Consider the following 25,829-nt stretch of genomic DNA (forward strand, 5'->3'; position numbering starts at 1 on the left):
CATTAATCTCGCTAAATCAATTTGAAACCTATTGGGAAATTACCCCTGACGACAGTGTTCTATTAGACTTGGCACCATGAACACAAATCAAATAATCAATGTATTCAATTTGGATCCTTACATGTCCAATTAAAAATCCTATCGCATACCCTCGGATTTTCTCGATTATATTCAAAATGATAACAATACCATTATCATTGTTAATAGTAACCCATCGACTGTGCAGACGGGGCATTGGCTATGCATCTTTAAAAGTCAAAGAATATTGAAATTTTTGACCCTGTTGGCCTACCGGATACGTTTTACACTCCTAACATTAAAATCTTTCTTGAGCATAGTGAAAAATCTATCATTCAAAATAAGAAGTGGGTACAAGATTTACCAGCCAAAAGCTGTGGTTTTATGCACTATTATATTTTGTTTTCCGAGGTCGCGGACATCCATGCAGTGAATTCCTTAACATTTATGGAGAGAATCCTCGATTGAACGAATGACTAGTTGAAAACACACTTTCCTACCTTTACAGTATAAATTTCAGTGGCCTAAGAATGAAGTGCTTTAAAAATGTATGTAAGTTTGTTAATTAATAATATTTGTATGTACAGAAAAAACTGCGTCTTTAAGATTTCTTCTTCCACGCATAGGTAGTCATCAGAAACGATAAGTGGCAGCACCTCGTCAGGTTTCAACTTGTACTCTTCTTGGCGTACAAAGTCAGGGTAACATTTTCTATTATTATAACTTCATTTTTATTACAACTTTGTGTAAAGTCAATAATGATATTCTGATTCATATTATAAAATTCAAGTGTTTCAATTTGCTTATTTAAAGCAATGTCACACACAAAATTCTCATGTGAAGAATCACTTTCTGTAACAGCCAAATAAAAGGCTGTAGGTTTATAATCATAGTAGTCTGTATCTTCACAGCGATGTCGCAAAAACCAATTAATCCAGCAATTGAAGCGTAGACCAGGTTCTTCTTCCCCAAAAAATTAAAACGATGACGATACCAGTCTCTTAAAAATAAACTAAAATCACGATTGGTTTTTTTTTTTGCAATCATGCCAGGATAAGTATTTTTCCACTGATCACGTTTATCATAGTCTCAATTGGAGCATAGGAAACCTCTAGCATGAGATTCACAAATCTCTTCAAGACGACAATTCCCGTCTTTAATTCGCGCAGCATGTCCTTTGTGCAATTTATATGGACTGCGTATTTGTAGTGGAATCTACATTTTTTATCAGAGTCATCATCAAAAGTATAATTCTCACAGGGTAACCAACTTCAAAATATATAGATACATAATGGACATGCATGGAACATTTTTCGATATTGTCCGTCTCACTTCCGTATAACAACTGACTGAAGATCAATAAAATGAATGTCTTCTAGGAGAAGTGACGCCATTCATTGTTCAATGAACGTATTCATGGATAAACTATCATGGGTGGTTTCACGGGAGATGTTTTTAATTTCTTTTGTAGAAATTCCCCACTAGTAACTTTTTTATTTTAGTCGCGATTTCTATGTATATTACGACTTTATTTTTACATAGGTAACTGTTTCGGCATCTAGACAAGATATGTTGCATTAAGTTGAGAGGGTACATATGTCCTCTTGTTACTTTTCCTTGAATGGTAATAGTAGGAGGATGGAGGTAAGATCTATCAACAAGTAACGTTTTAACATCAACAAGAAATTGACCTGCTTCATCAACTAAAAGTCTTAGGTTTGCGTTTTCTTTCAAGACTAACTTCTCTGGAGATAATACTCTTGCATATCCACTTCTATAAAACTTGAATTTTCTCTGTAGTCCAATGAACTAAACTCCCTACTGTCATGACAACGCACGCATATATAACCAATAAGCTGGCCATTAGCACTTGTTTCACAATTCAAATATTTCTCTTTCTCAGCATTCAATACTACTGCAATTCTATCATGTACACACGTCTTCTTGGAATATTTTATCTTCATTTTTTTAATATGATGTTTATCCTTCGGATGCAGAAATAAAACTGAAGCAAGGTCACACACGACTGCGTCATCCTCTATTAAATAGCACCTAATAACCATTTAAAACAGAACTGCGGTCGTCTTCCGAAGGCGTGTCTTCCCAAATATAAACATTTCCCTAACAACTGACAATCTAAAACTGGGACCGGCCGTATTGCGGGGGCGTTTCTTCCCAATGTAAATATTGACGTAACATCTGTATCTCTTAAAAGCTTAAAAGAAAGTTTCTAGATCGAGATAGGAAGAGGGTACTAGCAGATGGATCCTGGACCCCCCCCCCCATTACTCACAAGATCGTATTAAAATGACGTTATATTTTTTTTATAAAAGGTGTCGTATTCAGACATTATTTTTCACTAGTATAAAATATGTAAGTAGTAAGTAAGTTTGACGGCACAAGGACCTCTAGGTCCAAACCGATGGTGCCATCCTGTGATTTTGCACACCCTAATAGTGTAAAATATCCCTAGAGGATAACACAAAAAGATACCAAGTTAATGACCTTTTAAGTTTCCATCAGGTGAATATACCTACAATTTTGAATAGAAAAATTTAAATATCACAAGGGGATATTCTAATATTTTAAGTATAAGCAATATGTAATGATGTATAATATTGATATTTTAAAAATGTCTTTGTGTGCATGTCGCAAAATCAATTGGGAACCACTACTCACCCTCTTAAGGAAAATTCTATCTTTTTGATTTTTAGTTTGTTTTTTTTTGATCGCAGGCACAATTAAATATCTAATTTGCTGCTACTCTTTGATCGAGGGTACAGAGAAAGTTTTGGGGATAACTTCATCAAGAAGATCATTCCTGATAGATTTGCAACGTCGCATAAAGATGTTCTTCAAGTACTCTGTTTTCGGCTTGCCAGTCTCAATATAATTTTACTGAGCTGTGTGGCTTCAACTCTGTTTTGTTGGTTGGAATATTGGAGGCTCGATACGAGATAACTTTAGAGAATGAGGTGAATTTAAGCAATTGTAGAAAAGAACCATCCACGCTACATTGAACCTCGCACTAACAGACTGGAGAGAGTCATGGGGAAGATCTAAACCGTCTCTATAAGCCCTATAATGGATATTTCGGAGTGGTGCCAGCAACATTTTTGGAGCACCAGCATTAAGCAGACACCCATTCTCGGCAATGGGTCTGATGCAAGACTTGTAAAGCAGGTGATCGAGCTAGGCGGTAGACTGTTTTGCAGCTAAGAGTTATTCCCAGCTTCATTTTCGCAGAATGTTTTTACCCGATCAAGGGGACGTTTTAATGACATTTGTGGAGAAGTGGATTCCAAGGAGACGAAGCTCGTCGACGTTCTTTATAATGTCGTTCAAAAAGATTATTTGGGGTGTATGCAGGATACTTTTGATCAGGAGATTATCAACTCCTTTATTTGTGATGCATTAAAACTGACCATCCAGGTTTCCAAAAGGTCTCCCTTTTCAGTTTCCAAAAGATCTGTCTGTAGTGACAGAGAGGCATTGATTGGCTCATCATGTTTTGGGATGATTGAATGTATTGTGGTGTCGTTTGCAAAGTGATGCAGAGAGTTCACATGGTTATCTCCCATGTCCTTTACGTAAAGAATATTAAACATAGGTCCCAATATACTATCCTGGGGTAAGCCTGCCTTTATTGGATATTTAAGAGGTGAAACAGTCAAGAAAAATCCGCAGTAAACGTACTTGTTCGACAACGAACTTTTCGAACTAGGTTCAGTTATGCGAACAATATAGAAAGTACTAACAAGAATAATTAATTTCGCTTACAGCTAGTATTGGAGCTGAATAAGTTTATATTTTGGTCACCAAATGAATGAGTTGAATGAGAATGTTTACAATTCATTCGTTTGAATGAATTGTATCAGCTCACGTCATTATATTTATCAATCCTGGTGGAACTGCCATGATGCTAGCTGTTTTAAAGTTTTTTTTATTTTTTTTTATTTTTAAAGCTCGTATTTTAATGTAAGTTTCTCTTTTATATTTGCGTTTGTATTGCGCTGAGGACCGCCCTTGGACATAGGGCCGAAATATTCATTTAGAGCTTGGAATTCCACCGTCTTTAGAAAAAAATCCCTATTGTTTCTACTTTCAATTTGTTGTTTATAATGGAAAGGCAGTGTGGTCTTCGTCGCTATTTTCGTATTATCGAGTCTTATTCAACCCAGGAAGTGGACACTGCGGCTCGTGTTCCACCTGATCTACTTGGCGGTAGTGAATAGCTGGTTTGAACAGACCAGATTTTAAAGGGCCCAAAAGTCCAAGAACTCTATGGATTCCCTGGCTTTCCGTCTAGAGGTGGCCGAGTCTCTGATTATGAGAAAAGAGGCGACGCCCATGGACGACGGAGGCCACACTCGGTCACCTTAAGCGACGATGAGGAAGAGGGAATCGATGGTTCCTCTGTTTCTGCCCCCCCTCCCCCAAATAAAGAAAAAAAGAAAAGAGGAAGGCCAATTCCGAAGACCATGCCCTTCCATAAAGGTAATTCCTATCGCGGTCGCCAATAGCAAACATCGTTTCTTCATAAAACCAATTTTTCCAGGAGACAAGAAAAACTTATTTCGGTTCTTTTCCTATGAGCTAGGAGGTTGGGAGTTACACCAAAAAAATCATATAAATCACAGGAAGGTGTTGATATAGTTTTTATAACTATCTAGGGTAACTTTGTTCATCAGACAGCACATATGTGGTTCGCTTCAGTAGAGTTTCATTTATACGCGGTCTGTGCAGGCTACTTTTTGTCGCACAATTTTCATACGAAGTCTGTGCTCCATTTGATTTTCCCGGGACTTCGATACGAGGTATGTAGCCGTGGGAAACAAGCCGCTTTCGCTCATACGAGGTTTGTAACGACTCAAAAAAATTTTTTTTTAGTAATGAGGCCATCGTGAGGGTTTATCTAACAACGCGGCAACGGTTTAACAGACGACGGCAAGAATCAGACGCTTTACAACACTTTGGCTAAACACAGCTACATGGCTAGACCGCCTGAACCAACAGAAGAACGATTTTCAGTAGCTTGTTCAGCAGCGAATGGACGTAGGATTGCTGGTACTTCTTTTTCAGGATTGCTCGCATTCAACTGTTCCTTCGTCTCGTCCCAGATTATATTCAGTGCGTCGAACGAGACAAGGTCGTATGGAGTCCAGTTGTGAATGACAACTTTTCTTATGTAGTAAAGGGATGAAGGCTAGATTCGGGGGCATAAAAGGGTCGATTGCAAACAGTGTGTCTCGACAAAAATTCTGCCTGTACTTTTACTTGCATCATCTTTGTCTTTCTTCGTGGCAGACCTAGCATGTAATTTACGTGTCATGTATCGCTGATATGCTTCCTCATTAGAATTTCCAAGCTTGTATGCAATGCAGACAACACACTGGTCTTTCTTTGGTTTGAAAATGGCCAAACCTTTGTCTTTTAAAAGATCTCTGAACGCACTGATGCCAACAGTGTCTTTTCCAAGCTTCTCTGCATCTGTCTGATAAGCAGAGAGGACTTCAGTCAAAGATCCAAAGAGATACTCAAAATATTTCTTAGAGTCCCAGGACCTACAATAGTGTGAGGCAGGCTTTGGTAGATCTTCAAAGAATTTCAGAGCAAACTCTATACGTTCTGCAAAACCAGCGGATTTTCTTGTATCCATACGTAGCAAGTTTGATGGGTGATAAGGATCACTTAATTGGTGAATTCCCACTGCTGCAGCAGCTCATGCCCAATTCCTAAACTGCCACTCTCCAACGCAAAACGTGTTCAAAGACGTAGTTTTGCAAACCACCAACAGTCCCTGCGAGATTTTCAGACGGTACTTGATGGTTGAAGTACGTCTTGAGGAGCTGCCATTCATTTTCTTTTTTTGTGTCATCACAGTCAACAAAGGTTGCAATATATATTTTCTTCTGCTCCCACGATATTTTCGTCCAATACTTTGTAAAGACAGGCTCTCTGTCCGTATTGTAAAAATAAGGCTCATTGCCTTGGCAAAGCAGTAATGTACCTGGTAAATAGTTGAAGTTCAAGTTCATAATGACTAAAGTGCTACTAAATTAACACTGATCTATGGGTTTGTCCTTTTATTCAATTCGCTACTTAGCTACTTAGTTACAGAATAAAATAAAATACTTATCCATGTCTTTTCTTTATTTATATTTAAAGGTTTTTTTTACATATTGTCTGAACCCAACTTTAGTGAGGCAATACCTCCAATAACTGACAATGCTTTCCTCAGAGACCAAAGGTTATTCCACTGGGAGGTAATGACACTCCTATATACTCTATTGGCAAGCGAAATTAAAGCCATCTGTCGTTTGGTTATTTCCTCGTTTCTATGAATTATTTGACCTTACCATACTTTACCCATAAATTGAGCCATAGATTTATGGCTGAGCACTGTAGAAGAAACAGAATAACAAGCTATAGCATAAATGGTCAAGGCACTATGTGTGATTGGAAGCAGCCAGTTGGATATTTCTGCCCGTGTTGCTTACCTTTGCTTCTTTGTCAATGACAATTTAGCTTTTAGCTATTTCATCTACCATATGTGATAAAGATAATGGTTGTTTAGCTGATAAATATTGAAAAATACCATTGTATAGGATATAAAAATATTTTGTTATTTGAATGCATAAATTGTTCATTCAAAAATAATCAAATGCCAATTACTTTTGACGGCATGCGTTTGCAAACTATATTTTACCTGAAGTTTTTGCTATTTTTCAGAGGCAACGCTGTAGCGTTGCCTATAGTAAAGGCCTTACGGCTCCAATGTTTTATTATTATTTATTATTATTTTTTTTCCCAGAGGCACTTCATATGGAAGGGGTCGTCGTAGAAGCTTTAAAGGGGGCTCATTCAATTGGAAACCGAGAGTTCTAGTGCCCTTTTTAATAGTCAAAAATGATTGGAGGGCAACTAGCCCCCCCCACGCCCATCATTCCCCAAACACATCCAAACAAAATTTTGAGATAGCCATTTTGTTCAGCGTAGTTGATTTCCAGATAAAAAATATATTTTTGAGGAGGATACTCCCCCACAACCCTCAAGGCAAGGGTTTTAAGTTATGCCCTGGGGGCATATAAGGTTTTTATAGAAGGCGTTGTCGTAGAAACTTCAAAACAGGCTCATTCGATTGGAAATTAAAGGGCTAGTGCCTTTTTTAATAGTCGAAAGTGATTGGAGGGCAACTAGCCCCGCCCCACGCCCGTCACTCCCCCAAACACATCCAATCAAAATTTTGATAGAGCCATTTCGTTCAGCGTAGTTTATTTCCAGATAGAAAATATGTTTTTGAGGAGGAAACTCCCCCACAACGCTCAGGACAATGTTTTTAAGTTATAAACTTGGGACATAGAAGGTTTTTATAGAAGATGGTTTCATAGTCACTTAAGAAAATGCTTATTCGTTTGTAAATTAAAGGGCTATTGCCATTTATAATAGTCAAGATTGACTGGATTGTCAGTGGCCCCCCTCCCCCCCTCCACGCCAATCATTTCCACCAACAACTCCAATAAAAATTTTTAGATAGCTATTTTGTTCAGCATAGTTGATTTCCAGATAGAAAACATGTTTTTGGACACTCCCCCACAACCTTCAGGGCAAGGGTTTTAAGATATGACCTGGGGGCATATAAGTTTTTATAGAAGGCGTTGTCGTAGAAACTTCAAAAAGGCTCATTCGATTGGAAATTAAAGGACTAGTGCCCTTTTTAATAGTCGAAAGTGACTGGGGTGTAACTAGCCCCCCGCCCCCCCCCCCTACGCCAATCATTTCCCAAAACACATCAAATCAAAATTTTGAGATAGCCATTTTGTTCAGCGTAGTTGATTCCCAGATAGAAAATATATTTTTGAGGAGGACACTCCCCCACAACCCTCAGGGCAAGGGTTTTAAGTTATGCCCTGGGGGCATATAAGGTTTTAATAGAAGGTGTTGTCGTAGAAACTTCAAAACAGGCTCATTCGATTGGAAATTAAAGGGCTAGTGCCCTTTCTAACAGTCGAAAATGATTGGAGGGCAACTAGCCCCCCCCCCCCACGCCCATCATTCCCCCAAACACATCCAATCAAAATTTTGAGACAGCCATTTTGTTCAGCGTAGTTAATTTCGAGTGAGAAAATTTGTTTTTGAGGTGGAAACTCCCACACAACCTTCAGGGCACGGGTTTTAAGATATGACCTGGGGGCATATAAGGTTTTTATAGAAGGCGTTGTCGTAGAAACATCAAAAGAGGCTCATTCGATTGAAAATTTGAAGGGCTAGTGCCATTTTTAATAGTCGAAAGTGATTGGAGTGTAACTAGCTCCCCCCCCCCCACGCCCATCATTTCCCCAAACACATCCAATCAAAATTTTCAGATAGTCATTTCGTTCAGCGTAGATGATTTCCAGATAGAAAATATATTTTTGAGGAGGATACTCCCCAAAACCCTCAGGGCAAGGGTTTTAAGTTATGCCCTGAGGGCATATAAGGTTTTTATAAAAGGCGTTGTCGTAGAAACTTCAAAACAGGCTCATTCGATTGGAAATTAAAGAGCTAGTGCCCTTTTTAATAGTTGAAAGTGATTAGAGTGTAACTAGTCCCCCCCCACGCCCATCATTTCCCCAAACACATCCAATCAAAATTTTCAGATAGCCATTTTGTTCAGCGTAGTTGATTTCCAGATAGAAAATATGTTTTTGAGGAGGACACTCCCCCACAACCTTCAGGGCAAGGGTTTTAAGTTATGCCCTGGGGGCAAATAAGGTCTTTATAGAAGGCGTTGTCGCAGAAACTTCAAAACAGGCTCATTCGATTGAAAATTAAAGATATAGTGCCCTTTTTAATAGTCGAAAGTGATTGGAGTGTAACTAGCCCCCCGCCCCCCCCCACGCCCATCATTTCCCCAAACGTATCCAATCAAAATTTTGAAATAGCCATTTTGTTCAGCATAGTTGATTTCCAGATAGAAAATATGTATTTTGAGGAGGACACTCCCCCACAACCTTCAGGGCAAGGGTTTTAAGATATGACCTGGGGGCATATAAGGTTTTTATAGAAGGCGTTGTTGTAGAAACTTCAAAACAGGCTCATTCGATTGAAAATTAAAGAGCTAGTGCCCTTTTTAATAGTCGAAAGTGATTGGAGTGTGGCTAGCCCCCCGCCCCCCCCCACGCTCATCATTTCCCCAAACACATCCAATCAAAATTTTCAGATAGTCATTTCGTTCAGCTTAGTTGATTTCCAGATAGAAAATATATTTTTGAGGAGGATACTCCCCCACAACCCTCAGGGCAAGGGTTTCAAGTTTTGACCTAGGAGCATATAAGAATTTTATAGAAGGCGTTGTCGTAGAACATTCAAAACAGGCTCATTCGATTGGAAATTAAAGAGCTAGTGCCCTTTTTAATAGTCGAAAGTGATTGGAGTGTAACTAGCCACCCTCCCCCCCCACGCCCCTCAGTTCCCCAAACACATAAAATCAAAATTTTCAGATAGCCATTTTCTTCAGCGTAGTTGATTTACAGATAGAAAATATATTTTTGAGGAGGACACTCCCCCACAACCCTCAGGGCAAGGGTTTTAAGTTATGCCCTGGGGGCATATAAGGTTTTTATAGAAGGCGTTGTTGTAGAAACTTCAAAACAGGCTCATTCGATTGAAAATTAAAGAGCTAGTGCCCTTTTTATAGTCGAAAGTTATTGGAGTGTGGCTAGCCCCCCCCCCCCACGCTCATCATTTCCCCAAACACATCCAATCAAAATTTTCAGATAGTCATTTCGTTCAGCGTAGTTGATTTCCAGATAGAAAATACATTTTTGAGGATGTCACTCCCCCAGAGCCCTCGGGGAAAGGGTTTTAAGTTATGCCCTGGGGCATGTAAAGTCTCTATAGAAGGCGTTGTCATAGAAACTTCAAAACAGGCTTATTCGATTGGAAATTAAAGGGCTAGTGCCATTTTTAATAGACGAAAGTGATTGGAGTGTCACTAGCCCCCCGCCCCCCCCCACGCCCATCATTTCCCCCAACACGTCCAATCAAAATTTTTAGATAGCCATTTTGTTCAGCATAGTTGATTTCTAGATAGAAATTATACTTTTGAGGAGGATACTCCCCCACAACCCTCAGGGCAAGGGTTTTAAGTTATACCCTGGGGGCAAATATGGTTTTGATTGATGGTGTTGTCGTAGAAACTTCAAAACAGGCTCATTCGATTGGAAATTAAAGGGCTAGTGCCCTTTTTAATAGTCGAAAGTGATTGGAGTGTAACTAGCCCCCTCCTCTCCCCCACGCCGATCATTTCCCCAAACACATCCAATCAAGATTTTGTGATAGCCATTTTGTTCAGCGTAGTTGATTTCCAGATAGAAAATATGTTTTTGAGGAGGACACACCCCCACAACCTTCAGGGCAAGGGTTTTAAGATGTCACCTGGGGGCATATAAGGTTTTTATTGAAGGCGTTGTCGTAGAAATTTAAAAAAAGGCTCATTCGATTAGAAATCCAAAGGGATACTGCCCTTTTTAATAGTCGAAAGTGATTGGAGGGCAACTAGCACACCCCCCACCCCGCCCATCAGTCCCCCAAACATATCCAATCAAAATTTTGAGATAGCCATTTTGTTTAGCGTAGTTGATTTCCTGATAGAAATTATATTTTTGAGGAGGACAATCCCCCACAACCCTCAGGGCAAGGGTTTTAAGTTATGCTCTAAACGAACAGAAATTAAATAAACAATCATAGCAAAAAACATGCAACAAGTAATAATATAAATGAATAAATAGATCTTAAAGCGAGTAATGCTTCGATTGAATATGAAAATCTAGCTTAAAACGAAAACAAATATTTTGCTATTAAAGTATAAATGAAACTTAAAACGAACAGAAATTAAATAAACAATCATAGCAAAAAACATACAACAAGTAATAATATAAATGAATAAATAGATCTTAAAGCGAGTAATGCTTAGATTGAATATGAAAATCAAGCGTAAAATGAAATAAAAAATAGTTTGCTATTAAAGTATAAATGAAACTTGAACCGAAGTGAGGCACTTGAACTTCTGCAGTGAGGCGATACCCAAACTCTTGTTTGTAGTTATTTTTATTCGATTCAAACTTGATTTGCATATTCAATTTAAGTTTCACTCGTTTTAAGATTTATTTATTCATTTACATTATTAAATGTTGTATGTTTGTTCGCATTGATTGTTATTTAATTTCTGTTCATTTTAAGTTTCATTTGTACTTTAATAGCAAAATATTTGTTTTCGTTTTAAGCTTGATTTTCATATTCAATCTAAGCATTACTCGCTTTAAGATCTATTTATTCATTTATATTATTACTTGTTGTATGTTTTCTGCTATTATTGTTTATTTAATTTCTGTTCGTTTTGGGTTTCATTTATTCTTTAATAGTAATTTCTGGTCGTTTTGAGTTTTAATTTTAACAGGTATTTGTATCTCCTGATCTTAAGTTTAAAATGGCCTTTAATTTTCTTTGAAAAACATATTTTTCGGAAAGTTTTTTTTAATTAATTATTTGAAATGCTAACCTATGCAAAGATTTTCTGAAACATCCAAAAGTAGAATGTTGATTACTATGATTATTGCCACCTAACAAGACATACATCTTTTAACACATTCAGACCAGGGGCGTGTTTCCCCCCCAGAAAAATGGCACCTTCATAGCAAAACACGTTTGCGGAAAAGTCCGTTTTAAGGCAGTGAAGACGTACCCTAACCAATTCTGCTTTTGTCAGTCCTCCAAATGCAGCAGAAGGAAAATGCAACTGTGAGGAGCGCTTAGACTGGAAGTGAGAAGAATTGTTTTCTGCTAGCTATTAGAAGTTCATAAAAAGGTCAAAAGTAAGAAAACTGTCCATTTTCCAAATTCAGGCTACTTTGAATTGCTTGTTCGGTAGACTACTTTAAAAAAATACCAAAGTACCACTCCCCATACCTTATTTAAATAACGAAAACTAGTAGTGACCAGCCTTTTGGTTTTCGAGTGCTGCTTGCAGCATTTTCCGTCCATAAGAGATATTAGGCCGTGTCTACATTCGGCATTTTCTGGAAAACTGGGCCGGAAAACTGGGAGGCAGGTAGTAGTCTACACTGGTATGAATCGCAACAAATTTAAAAGATGGAAATGCAGCCGTGTGACATGCTTATGATGACGTTGTCCATAAATCAAGCTTCAAGTGATTCATTTTTACTAGTATATTCTGCTCTATCTCTTTTGTTGAAGCTAAACAGGAAGGAAAAGTCAAAAGTGGAAGCATGTTTTGGAAATGAACTTTTAAAACTGCAAGAAGAGATGCAGAAGAGCCTCTATACTAGGTCTGTTTGGATTCTTCCCCAGTCTTATGACTGGTGGAATAATGTTCTCCAAGGAAAAAGTGAATCCGAGTTTTACAAATTTTTAAAAATGGATAGAGAATCCTTTTATTGGGTATTGTCAAAAGTTGAACAGAAAATATTAACCCAGGACACTCAATTGAGAACAGCAATTCCCACCGACAAAAAAGTTGCAGTTGCACTGGATGTGCTACCCACAAATGCAGATTATAAAACTACTGAGTGTCTTTTTGGCATAGGTCGAGCCACAGTTGGCCATTGCTTCCATTTATTTCTATGTGCTGCCAAAAAAATGCTTGTTCCAGAGCTGATTAAATGGTCTACTACAACAACTGAATTCGTTATGTTAGAATCAGAACTTAACGAGCTTTGGGGATTTCCGTTAACTGTTGGTGCCATTGATGGCTGCCACATGCCTATCCATCTTCCAGCAAAGTTTGCTACAGACTACTATAATTACAAAGGCTGGTATAGTGTAAGTGTTTTGGTTGTTTCTGATGCCAAATATAATTGTTTGTGTGCTAAGGCCGGTATCCCCGGTAGGTGCAATGATGCTGGAGCTTTCAAAAGGACAAATCTTCATGAAAAAGCAGCCCAAAACAGACTTTTTCCCAGCCTATCTCGAAAAATTGATGGTGTAAATATACCGCTGCACTTTTTGGGTGATGGGGCATTTCGACTTGAGTCCGGGATGCTGAAGCCATATAACCCTTCGAGCACTGATCTAAAGCAAGTCTATTTCAGCAAGTCTATTTCAACAGTCCTAACAAGAGGTATGCTGTTAATAATTTTTTGTCCTCAACTCAATCAACTCTACATAAAGTAGCATTGGTAGCATTTAACATTTCATGTTAGTCCAAAAAACAGTTTGTTTTATCCATACTATATCACAATTCCAAAATTCTATGTACAGTATGTAAACAGTATTTCTACAAACAGTAATTCTACGTAAACAGTATGTATCATACTGTTGTAAAATCGATGATTTTTATTTTTGGGGAAAGGACTTAAAATAAGTGTTACCATTTTTGAATCAGTTTCAGTTGAGGTTTTTTTCAATAAGGAGATTTTTTTTAAATGCTTCTTTTGACTTCCGGTTATTATGGGCAGAGGTTCACTCTTTTCTAGGTTTTAGCTAACGCATGCAACCATGTTGTTGGCTTTTTTTATATGGTCAAATTCTGACAAGTCCTAATCCCAATTATAAGTCGTGACTTCCAAATTAATCTCTATTCCTTCTTGAAGATTTAGAAGTGCAAATATCTTTTACCCCTCTGAAAACACCATCATTTGTACTGTTACTGCTTAGGCTCTAACTTGAGTTTATGAATTTATTTGAATTTTAGTGTCAAGTTGAACTTTTATATCTAATTCTTCCTTTCAGGTTATCCAGAGAGCGACGAGTTGTCGAAAATCTTTTTGGCCATTTGAAAGCTCATTTCCCACGGTTGGCCCGCAATCTCAACCTTAAATTTGGTAGTGAAGGAGACATTATCTTAGTTGCCTTGGCCTTAAATAATCTATGTACAAAAAAGAATATAGAAGTTTTACACGAGTGGAAATTATATCTAGCACAGTTGGAAGCAAGATTAAGGAGAACAATTGTGTCGGGAACAACAGTCTTGGGTGACCAGCCTAGAACAAGACTTGATGAAAAGAATCATTATATTTCAAGAGACGGTGCTGCAATAAGAAACACATTATGCAATCACTTTTTCAGTCAAAGAGCCTAATAGTTCAATCATAACCACTTCCCTTTGTTGCAATACAAACAGATCTAGTATAGAGGCTTTTCTGCATCTCTTCTTGCAGTTCTAAGAGTTTTTTTTTGCAAAACGTGCTTCCAGTTTAGACCTTTCCTTCCTTTTTAGCTTCAACAAAAGAGCTAGAGTAGAATATATTAGTAAAACTGAATCACTTTGAGCTTAATGTATTTCTATATTGCTTTTGTACAATATTTGGTGCCTAGAATAGAATAATTCTACACTTCTTATAATAACTGAGTCTGGATAAGGTATTCATTAAATAAAAATTGTGCAGTACAAAAGAACCTCGACTAATTACTTATCAATCTTTTCCATATACTTCCTGAATAACACTTAATCAAATTCAGTAAATAATGGCACTTAATTAGGATCAATGTTTTGGCTTTACATAAATGATTTTTGGGCTCTGTTTGGTTTGGATTGTTGGCTTTACTAGGTGATCAGGGACCACAAAACCTGAAGTTAAGGTTGACTTAGTTTGGGCTTGACACTGATGGGCTTGGGAAGATGAAGCTGAGGTTGGCTTTGGCTGGGCTCATTTGACCATTTGGGAGAGTTTTTAGAAGCCTCTTTGTCTTTTTTGGTGAATCCCAGGGCTTCTTTTTCAAATTTGGTGCTTACTAGAGTTGCCAGAAAACGGAACAACCCATCCTCACTATCCATTTTCTGGCATGCCGGCCCATTTAGAGGCGTCTTTTTGTGCCATACCCAGAAACGGAAAACTGGGACGGCAGTAGCGGTCTACATTACCCATTTTTCCAGTTTTCCGGTCCAGTTTTCCAGAAAATGACGAATGTAGACGCGGCTTTAGTATTATTCATTTTTATGCTGAGCTCATAGTAAACACTGATGATAGTGAGGAGACAATAGGGAACGCAAATCTCGTAAGTTTTTCGCAAGTATGTAGCGCTACGACGGAAACTTCGTATTGAAGGAACCCTGGTGGTAGCAGAGAAAGCAGAACACGCATAAATATTTTATAGGTAAGTAAAAAATACGAGGTAGGCCTCTTGCTAATAGTTTTTCAATTAAAGATCGCAGATTTTTTTGGATTTCACCATCGAACGCAGCTAAAAAAAACTGCATATGAGATTTCTCTTAACTCAATTTCGCTAAACTTTACTTATACGAGGTTTGCACGTGGCAACAACGTTATGCCCATTGGCCTGAAAATAAACTTCGAAACAGGTGCAAAAATGTCCCATTCGTAATGAAAACCCACTTCAGCTGCACCAAATGCAAGGTCCCGTTATGCCTGGAGGAAGCCAGAAACTGCTTTGTAAAATTTCACACTCCTAAATAAGAACGTAAAATGATATAAGAATGTATTTAAATGAGATAAGAACTTATTTGTAATCTCGGTTTCTCACGATTTTTTTTTGTGTAGATAAAGTATTTGGATACATAAACGGTGGAATTTTGTCCTCAGACAAGTAGGTTAAAAATCAGGCACAAAGAAAGATGTAAAAATTCTGAAGAAATATTACATCATCTCGATGTGTCAGAAGCCCTAAAAACAGTAGTTGCTTAATTTTCATCCTCTCCAGTAAAATTTGTGACTAAAAGGGTTAAAAAATATTCATCTATCATTATTTATTTTGTTCCCTTCAAAGTAATATAAGTCAATACATTTATCCAGCTTTCATAACATCTATCGTAAGTACTTGTTGGTATTTCTTAGTTATTTTAGTGTGTGCTGAGAGTTTTTGGTTGAAAGCTGATGCATAATTAAGTAGCAGTCAGAGATTTCAATTTAAGGAAGTGTAGGGATATATATTTTCAATATCTGCCACGTATTATTTTATTCTCTGCTGCTCATTTGACTATCACTGTACGAAAAATGTGGTTCAATCCCGCTTTCTAGGGCTATAATGAAAGAAAGGTTGAGATGGCTAGGGCACGTTCTGTGGATGAAGGATGACAGATTGCCGATGATTGTCCTTTCCCACCAACCGACTAAACAGAAATCGGGTCGTCCTCGTCTGGGGTGGGAGGATGTCATAAAGAAAGATTTAACGGAAATGGGAACTTCTTGGGAGGGTGTAGATAGGTAGGCTTTGAATAAATTGAAGCGAGGGGGAGCGTGCGTAACTGTGTTGGCCTCAGGCGCCTTGGTGCTGTCATTGCTGTGGTGAGTGGTTAGTAGTAGTAGTAAATGTCTTTTTTTACTCTAAATTTGTATGCAGGAGCTCTAGTCCTCAATTAGTTCTGATCGTTCCGCGTCACAATCCCGGTAAAAGTCACTGAGATCCTCGACCCCTGTCTTTTTATAAAAAAAAAAAACAACAACAAATGGATTTCAAAAGAGATGATCAACATAAGAATTCATTAGTTTTGTCTTATTGTTTTAGTGTATGCTGACACTTTAGACTTGTTGCATAACTAAAAAGCTGCTAGTGATTAAAATCCACTAAAATGTAATGTTGGGTGGATTGGTAAATGTACTCATTTTTAATATCTAGGAGTGATTCTCAAGATGTTTTTTTTTTTTTGGTGAAAATGTCAAAAAAAGTAATTTTCAAAGTCTAAGAGGGTAATCTCCCTTTTTCTTACGTTTTTCCTCCGTTCAGTTGACTTCGCTAGAAGCAGTGTCGCCTGTTAAAAAAGTTAGTGTGGTGTGGAAGACTGTGTATCTTAATAACTATTTAGATATTGAATCTGTTGAGATCCAGCCTAGTTATTGGTGGAATTACTAGTTGACGCTAAAACAGGTATTTTCTCTATGATGTGAATACTGCTTTACACAGACAGTTTTACCACAATCATTATTTTTATTTACAAACAAAAAGGCCTGATTAGAATATTGATATGAATTGAATAGGCCTGAAGCTTTTCCTTATCAATTGTTCTTCATGCAGTAGGTAGCTTAGAAATCCAAAATTTACCATAGGTTAATGCCCCCTGCATTTGAATACTGCCTAAACTCAGAAAAATGTCTTTATTTAAATTTATTAGGCTACCTGAACAGCTCCATGCTCCTTAAGTAAAGTTAAAAGATCTGAAGCCAAACTGCACAGCCATGAAAAAACAAAGAGAAATGAATCTTTTTTAAGTAAATTTTTCCTTTCTATCACGAAAATCAAACTGTAAAGTTTTGGTCCAAAAATTTGTAGAACCATTGTAGGCTTAGTCTGTGGTTCTGAAGCATGGACACTCCAAAAGACAAGATGATTTGCTAGATGTTTTCAAGAGAAACTCTAACAGATTGATTTGGGCACCCAACTGACAGGCCTATTTTAAAAAGTGAACTGTATAAAAAAAATCCAATCCTGCTTTCTAGAATTATATTGAGAGAAAGATTTTTTGGAAAGGGGTCAAGTTAAAAAAAAGAAACTTTCAGGGATGGGTCTACAGGCTAAGGTATGGGTAAAATTCTACTTTAGCTACTTTTGGCTATTTTGGAATGGGTTTAGGTTAGGAAAATGAAACTATCAGGTATAGGTCTACAGCTCAAAGAATGTCATGGGAAGGTATGTTGAAGTACCTACCTCCACTCCTTCTCCCTCTAGAGGGTCCTGACATTTGCCTACATGACACCCATTGAAATTTTGACAAAACAACATTTTACCTTAATTTTCAGTTATCAGTTTCTTTTTCTCTGGCTTTTTCTCTGAAAATGCAATTTCAGTTATTTGAGCAGAATTTTAAGCCATATCAAGGTTTTATTTCCAGAATTTACAAAATGTATTTTCATATCTTTCAAACCTTATAGCCTAAATTGGGACTGGACAAAGTTGTGAAGCTGAAAACAATTTTGTTATACTTCATTTAAGCAGAAGATCTGTTTTGCAAGGTTTCACTTCTATAACTCACAGATTTTTAAAGGTCATCAAAGGTCAGGACCCTCTAGAGGTAGAAGGAGTGGAGGTAGATACTTCAAAATACCTTCCCAGGACATAGTTTAGCCTGTAGACCTATCCCTGAAAGTTTCATTTTCCTAACCTAACCCCTTTCTAAGATAGTCAAAAGTAGCTAAAGTAGAATTTTACCAAAGTATGTCCCAGGAAAGTATTTTGAAGTACCTACCTCCACTCTTTCTGCCTCTTGAGGCTCCTGAAATTTGCCTACATGACAGGTCTCTATACCTATTGAAATTTTGTCAAAACAACTTTTAACCTTAATTTTCAGTTTCTTTGTCTCTGGCTTTAGTTTTGAAAATGCAATTCCTGTTATTTGAATAGAATTTTAAGCCGTATCAATGGTTTTTTTTAATTTGGGAAATGTATTTGCATAGCCTATCTTTAAAATCTTAGAAATTAGGATTGAGCAAAGTTGTGAAGCTGAAAAGAATTTTGTTGTACTTCATTTAAGCAGATGATCTATTTTGCAAGGTTTCACTTTTATAACACACCAATTTTTAAAGTCATCAAAGGTTAGGACCCTCTAGAGGGAGGACTGGAGGTAAATACTTCAAAACACCTTCCCAGGGCATACTTTGGTCAATAAATACCAAATCATATTATTGAGTTTCAAATAAAGTGAATACACCATTCAATGCCTTTTATTATGCTGATTACAAATATAATAAGCGTTTCTATCGGAAATGAATTTCAGCTCCCCCCATATAGGCTATACCTAACCTACTCCAGCCTTGACATATATCGGGGGGGGGGCTGAAATCTTTTTCCAATTTAAATGCTTATTATATTTGAAATCAGCATAAAAAAAGGCATCGAATGGTATATTAACTATGGTCCTAACTCAATAATATGATTTGGTATATATTGACCCATACTTTAGCCTGTAGACACATCCCTGAAACTTTCATTTTCTTAACCTAACCCTTTCCAAGATAGCCAAAAGTAGCTAAAGTAGAATTTTACCAATGCCTTTTTTATGTTTGTTTCCAATTCAGCAATTGCTTCTGGGGCTAATTGCATCTTGAGCCCTTAAAGGGGCCCTGAAGGTATTTTATATGAATAATGAAAGAGCATAAAAAGTTTCAAATGATGTTTGCACTTTCATCCTAGTTAAATTATATGGCCAACTGCAAATTTATCATGAAATTGGCCCACCTCCACCCCTAATGTGCAAATATATACCCTGAATTGTCAATGGCAAAGTTTCAAATTGCAAAATTCAGTGCTATTTTTGTTGATGGCATTCAAAAACTTGAAATGTTAGGAAAATGGTTTATATTTGAGTTGCCTAGTAAATGAGGTTTGAATTATTATGAATAAGTATTTTTGGAATATACTCTTGAACAACCTATTTATAAACTAGTGATATGTTTTAACCGCATTTCAATAACTTAACTAGTATTGATAACTTCTTTGTGTTGTTACAAAAATGAATCACCTTAGGGGCCCTTTTAAGGGCTGAAGATACAATTAGCCCCAGAAGCAATTATTGAATTATGAAAAAAGGCATCAAATGACATTTTACTTTCATCTTAGCTAAATTATAAGGCCCACTACAAATTTACAAAGTATGGTGAGTATAAGTAGTACTGATTATTCTTGTCAGCTGGCCTGCTGGACCCATCTTAGGTCTATTCATACCTACAAATTATGATTTTGCAAGACTTTTCATCTGGTTGTCTCAAAATTGTGAAGTTTTCAGGGTGGTATCACATTTAGTCAGAACTACCAGCAAAACTAATCAGTTAAATCTGACAAAACTTTTCATTTGAAAAAAATTAAATCAACAGCAATCTGTTTCTTCCAAAGACAACTACATTTTTGAAGGAAAGCTACACTTTTTTAAGCTGTTTGATACCATATTTTGGCTTATTTTTGCTGGTTTTCCCCCTCTTTCTTTTTTTAGTTGGCACCCACTACTATCATGGTAAAATTCCTGACAAGTTACTTTTCACTATCTTGGAAAGCTGTTAGGCCTAGGTTAAGAAAATGAAACTTTCAGTAATGAATCCAGGGTTGAAAACACACTCTTTTTATTTATTTATAAATACCAAAATACAGTAAGCTATAACAAGCTTGCCACACTAAATAATTATAAAAAAGTCTATAACAATGTCAATGACATAAACAAAAACATACAGTAACTGAAAACATTGAAAGCATAATAACTGAAACATACAGTAGCATACCAAACAACTGAAACATATCTGTTAATAATTGAAACAAACCAAAAAGTAAGCCTACAAAATAACTGAAAACACACTGTCACAAATCAGCTAATACAAAAGTAAAACTATTCTCAAAATGGATTGTGATAGGACCTAGTATAGAAATCTGTAGAGGCTAAACTGCTTTTGAAAGACTAGACCATGTTACTTGCAACTATTTCCAATGGAAGTGAATTCCAAGTCTTCCACACTCAACTAGACAAAGAGTTTTGGCCTATTCTTTTCTGTGAACATGGTGGGTAAACACACTCTTGGAAGGCATTGCCAAGCTACTATGTTAACTCTTTTCTGATTTCTACATCTTAAAAATTTGCCTAGACTACTTAACAAGTCTATACTCATTGGAGTTCTGACCAAATAACATTAAACCTCAATTTTTGGTTTTCAGGTTTTTTTTCTCTAGTTTTAGTTTTGAAAATTTAATTCCTGTAATTTGAGTAGAAATTTTAGCCATATCAATAGGGTTTTTTCTAAATTTAGCAAATGTGTTTGCAGATCTTTCAAACCTCATAAATTGGGATTAAGCAAAGTTATGAAGTTGAAAATAGTTTTTTGTACTTCATTTATGCAGAAAATCTATTTTGCAAGATTTCACTTTTATAAAACAAAGATTTTAAAGTTCAGGACCCTTTAGAGTGAGAAGGGGTAGAGGTAGGTGCTTCAAAATAGCTTTCCAGGACATAATATAGGCTGTAGATCCATCCCTGTAGGTTTCATTTTCCTAACCTCTGTCCAAATTAGTAAAAAGTAGCTTGTCTTGAATTTTCCCAGGTAATCCCCAAATAGGGTGGGTAGATTCTCTAGGGGGAATTAAACTTCTTGAGAGGTTTTAAAGACAGATATTTTGAATAGATAAGGATAGAGGCTTCAGGTAGTTAGGTGCTGCATAGAATTGTTAAGAGCAGCCTAGGGTAAACATGAAGCAGTCCCTGTTTCTGACCTACAAATAAAGTGAACATATCACTTAATGCCTTCTTTTATGCTCTTTCCTAAAATAATATTTTTTTAAAATGCAAATTCAATTTTAAGCAATTTACAGACCCTTGATACATTTTTCTCTTATTTTAGATACAGATTATATACCTCTGTTAGTATCACTCTTGTTAAAACCAGTTCACCTATAAAAATGAATTGATAGTAAAAAAAAAGTCAAGAATCAATAAATGTATAGTAAATATGTAATATGGGCTATATATCAAATAGTTTGTGGTAACAAACTTTAAGTAAGGAGCAACTCAGCTCAATGGTAACCAAAACTGTAGAAAACAGAATTTTGATACCAATAAGTTTCATCAAGTTTAGTCCTACCTATCAAAAGCTATGTGCCTGAGAAAATTTGGCTGGTTTTCAAAAAAAGGAGGAAAGACCCCCTAAAAGCTATAGAACCTTAAGGAAAATCAGACCATCATATTCAGCGTATCAGAGAACCCTACTGCAGAGGTTTTAAGCTCCTATCTACAAATATGTGGAATTTTGCATTTTTTGCCAGAAGAAAGATCATGAATGCGTGTTTATTTGTTTTTTTCCCCCAGGGGTGATCATATCAACCCAGTGGTCCTATAATATTGGGGGAGGGCTTATTCAAACAGAAATTAAAAGTTCTAGTGCCCTTTTTAAGTGAAAAAAAAAATGGAGGGTAACTAGGCCCCCTCCCATGCTCATTTTTTTTCCCAAAGTCACCCAATCAAAATTTTGAGATAGCCATTTTGTTCAGCATGGTCGAAAATATGTTAATTATTTCTTTTAGGAGGACTGAATTTCCCAAAGTCCCCGGGGGGAGGGCTGCAAGTTATGAACTTTATCTAATGTTAACATAAAGTATCGTTTATTGGGGAATATACAGACGTTTTCAGGGGGGATTTTTTCTGGTAGTGGGGAAAGGGTTGGGGGCTATGTGGGAGCATCTTTCCATGAAGGAAGTTTTCAGATTTCCCAGCATTATTTAAAAAAAGATCAGAAATTATATATAAAAAAAACAAGTTTTTCAACTGAAAGTAAGGAGCAACATCAAAACTTAAAACAACAGAAAATATTACATATATGATTGGGTTCACCCCCTAGTCAATACCTCGCTCTTTAAGCCAAAGATTATTTAGTACTTTCATAATAGCTATTTATTCTAATTAACAGCATTCTAATTTAACAGCAGTGATTAAGGGGTCATTTTTAATGAATTGGAACAAAATTCAAACTTTAGCTTAAAGAGCAAGGTATTGACTAGGGGGCAAACCCTCTAATATACATATTAAAAGTATATGAATATAGAAATTCATTACATAAGTTAATTTGTAAGTTATGTATATTTATTACTAATAAAAACATTTGTAAATAAAATTAAACAGGTTTCAAGAAAGCCATTTAACCAAACAAAATAAAATTAATATTCAAATTTTGTTTTAATTATTCATGTATGGTGAGCCAAAATCAAAACGTGCATTAATCCAAAAACGTTCAAAAATTAAATAAAAAAAACAAGTTTTTTTTAACTGAAAGTAAGAAACAATGTTAAAACTTAAAACAAACAGAAATTATTCTGTATATAAAAGGGGCTGTCCCCTCCTCAATGCCTTGCTCTTTACGCTAAAGTTTGACTTTCTCACAACTCTATTTTTTTTAACAATGAAAAACTTTAGCATAAAGAGCAAGGTGTTGAGGAGGGGACAGCCCCTTTCATATACAGAATAATTTCTGTTTGTTTTAAGTTTTAACATCATTCCTTACTTTCAGTTAAAAAAAACTTGTTTTTTTTTTAAATTTGGATAAGGTTAGAAAGATTAGGTTAAAATTGAATTTGTAACAAGAGAGATTATTATATTTAGAAATTGTATAAAAAAAGGCATCAAGTGGTATGCTCACTTTATCTTGTGGTTATATAAAATGGTTAAAACAACAATTTCTACTTCATTATACGTAGAATAATTGTAGTTGGCACATTTCAACTGAAGCTTCACTATGCTTTAACCCCCCACCCCACCCTCTCACACACAAATATAAAGACCAAATTATTTCCCATGTATTTTCTGGTTCTCTGTTTTGTCACAATTGATCCAAGTTATTAGTAATCAGCAATATATAAGTTGTATAAAAAATAATAGAAAAAGATATCATATTTTAGGGTACAGAATGGGCTTAAAATTGAATTTCCAAGTAGAGCAATTATTCAGTGTAGAAAGAACATAAAAAAGACATTGATTGGCATGTTCACCTTCTTTTTAGGTCAGTAATATAAACTGTCCCAAATTTACCCTGGTTCATAATTTTTAGACTGATATTAAGTTAAAAAATTAGCTTAGTTAAAAACTCACAATTCAACTATTAAACTGATCATTTTAAAGTAATATGTTGATGTATAGATTCATTTGTTCTAAATGTATACAATCTAGTTCAATATTTATTCCAATTTTCTAGTCTTAAAGAAATTCCTGATGTTTGTATTTAAGGGTGCATTAACTTTAATGTAGCATAACAATAGCAAAAAGAAAAATGCAGTGAATATTAACCAATTGGCTTCCTTCTACAAAAATAATGGAGAAGCATCTAAATTTCACAATGTATTAATTGAGAAATCCATAAACTAGAAAAATATTAAAACTTAAAGAAGTTGTAAAACTTATAAACTAAAATGAAAAAGGGAAATTTACCTTTGTTGATGTACTTACAAATCCTTAGAGAGTAAAGCAAGCTGGAGGTCCTCATCTAAATCATCAATTGATTCACCAACTTGATCCACAGCTTCGGCTTCCCTGACCCTGAAAGATGAGGGATCTGACCCAGGGGGATATACCTTAGCAGCATGGATACAAAATGGTGAAGGTGCTCTTCAGACTTGTAAGTTTCAAGGAAGAGGAATCTTGCAATATCCTTCTTCAAGTACATGCTTCATATCCATAACCTCATATCCATAACCTTAAAGAGCATTATAGCCCCTCAACACACTGAGCATGGACATTTGAATCTTTGGGATCAACAAAGCTTTCCAAATGATTAATGAACAAATAAACTTTTAAATGGGGATAAATCCATTTATTTAGACAGTGAAAAAACAGGTACAAAAGTCCAAAAATTTGGTCACATATAGAGTAACCGTCTTCAGTAGAAAAACTAAAATACTTTTTAGTATTCTACTGAAGACGGTTGCTGTATATGTGACTGAAATATCTGGACTTTTGTACCTGTTTTTTCACTGTCTAAATAAATGGATTTATTCCCATTTGAAAGTTCATTTGTTCATCTTAGAACGGCAGTGTGATCTAAGAAAACAACACCTTATTTAAAGGTGTTATGTTGCAAATGATTGATTTGTTGGTGAGAGTATCAAAGTTCTAACAGACTATATAATTATTTTTTACCAACCCTCTCAATTCTTCCAAATTCCCAAATTTGGCTGAAAGAGCTTCCCCAGTTATATTTCTAACAAACCAAAACACTCATCTATTTTGACAACAATGCCCTCCAAATACTATGGGCTCTTTCTGTCAAACCCAATTCTCCAGTACCTCACTACAAATACAACCTCCAGTCCAAATGGTCTTGGGTGCAATCTACACTTCCACATTACAAAAAAACGCTCCCACAAAATTTTTACAATTATTTTAAATTAATTTTTACTATTTAAATTTTTTTTAATATTGTTTAATAAATTTCTAAAAGTAAAATATTTTTAAAACCAACCATTTGTTGGTAAGATGATATTTTATTTTCTAGTTGAAGTGTATAATCCATGCATTTAAGGCATAAATTGAAAATTACAGCAAATACAAGCTGAAAAAAACTAATTTAAATTGGAAGCTAGCAGAAAAAAAACACACATGAAAAATAACAAAAATATGAACAGAAAAAATATTAAATAACAGCAAATATTAACTGAATAAAACAGTAAGTATAAATTAATATGAACTAAAAGAAAAAAGCATATCTTCTTCAAAAATTTAGATGCTGCCTCTAAGTACATGTAAGTACCAGCCTTCAATAATTAACATGATTGGATTTATACAAAATGATTTGAATTTATATTCAAATCATTTTGCATGATTCCTTCTTTTAGTATCCTGTCATTTTTGTAGAATTGCTTGCTTTTTGAATATTGGATTTGGAAAGAGCATAAAAAAGGCATCAAGTAAAGTCTTCAGTATCTTACTAGCTATTTATATGAATATGTATGAATTTACCCCAATAATTTCAGTATGACAGGTAGGTACTGTGTTTAAAAGAAACTTACTAATAAAATAAAAGTAGTATATCCTAATTATATTCTTTATTTATGATCTTTTTAACTTATTGGTTGCTTTTCTGACAATCCCCCCCCCCCACGATTGTCTCACTGATCCCCCTACTAAAATCTCATAATATGTTACTTTTTCTTTCTTTCTTTTTAATGGATTTGCTTCACTGTTGACTTGATAAATTTCAGTTTCACCTGTAGCCCTAATCAATTGCAATATTACTACTAGTCAATATTATTGCAATTAAAAATTTGCAATGAAAAAAGGGCTAGAGTTTTTAATCTAGAACAATGTCCTAAACAAAAATTAAAGAATGATGTCTACAAAACATGAAAAATCCTTAGATTGCTCCAAGCTGAAATTTCAGGTAATAACATAAATATGCAAA

At 35.7% G+C, this 25,829-nt stretch overlaps 1 protein-coding gene across 2 annotated transcripts in view; it reads left to right on the top strand.

Moving 5' to 3' along the window:
• The first annotated feature begins 16,907 nt into the window (after positions 1-16,907).
• LOC148952528 (uncharacterized) overlaps positions 16,908-25,829 on the top strand; it is a 62,911-nt gene continuing 53,989 nt past the window's right edge. Inside the window, exon 1 of one of the 2 annotated variants that reach the window (XM_089089001.1) lies at positions 16,908-16,988. The gene's annotated coding sequence lies outside the window, so the exon portion shown is untranslated. Of the gene's footprint in view, positions 16,993-25,829 lie in introns of both variants that reach the window. The other variant, XM_089089000.1, reaches the window with a different exon arrangement.

Source organism: Artemia sp. Qi Xiang Cuo, chromosome 5, assembly GCF_049724085.1.
Source record: "Artemia sp. Qi Xiang Cuo chromosome 5, ASM4972408v1, whole genome shotgun sequence".
NCBI lineage: Eukaryota > Metazoa > Arthropoda > Branchiopoda > Anostraca > Artemiidae > Artemia > Artemia sp. Qi Xiang Cuo.